Source organism: Petaurus breviceps, unplaced genomic scaffold (genome assembly GCF_028583685.1).
Source record: "Petaurus breviceps papuanus isolate PSGF00001 unplaced genomic scaffold, PetGlider_PUasm1.0 90743, whole genome shotgun sequence".
NCBI classification, from domain to species: Eukaryota; Metazoa; Chordata; class Mammalia; order Diprotodontia; family Petauridae; genus Petaurus; species Petaurus breviceps.
In genome coordinates, this window is record NW_027187332.1 from 1,159,898 (window position 1) to 1,160,771 (window position 874).

The window sequence follows — 874 nt, forward strand, 5'->3', positions numbered from 1 at the left end:
AGAGAGAGAGAGAGAGAGAGAGAGAGAGAGAGAGAGAGAAATCAACTGTTGTTAAGTACTATGGTGCAGGCACTATGCTAAGTTCTACAGATGAAAATGTAACCAAAATGATAACCCCTACTTTTAAGGTGCTTACCTACTAATGGGGAAAACCACCCTAAAAAAGGAGATGAAAAGAAACGACAGGTGTGATATTTTTTTTTAAGTCCAGAAAGAACAAGTAAAGCCTTTAAATAAACAGTTATGACTGGTATGGGTTGTTCATGAAACTGATGCTGGGGAGGAACTCACCAATTTAAAAAAAAATAGACTGACAGGGTTCATTTTTTAGGGTGAGAATGTTGTTGGTATAGAAGTGGAAGAATCTGTGTGTCAAGGGTGGGTGTAGCCTGGAGACAAAGCAATGGAACAGGAAGTAGATGAAAATCTGGGTTGCTTCAGAGAAATTAAACAGTACATTTAATGACACCCCCCCAAACTTCTTTCTAATTTGAAAGTATATAATTTTCTACATTAATAATATTGTTGATTATGTTGTAAACTTGTGTCATGGAATGTGCAGTCACTGAAGAATGGATCCTGTATGTCATACAAGAAATGTGGGGATGATCATGGAGGGCATCAGGTGATCACAATATATTATCAATGAATAACTGGCAGAAGTGGAACAAATGATGTCAACACACATATATATGGAAAAAGTGGTGAATCAATCAAGAATGAAACCAAGGGGTGACTTGTGATAACCTACCTGCTCTGCTAGTTTCCATAAAACAAAGAGAAATTTAAAGAAGCAACCAACATAGCAGATGAAGCTTGGTGGGGTTTTACCTGAGACCATAACTAAAAATTACAAATGAGAATGAATGGAGGA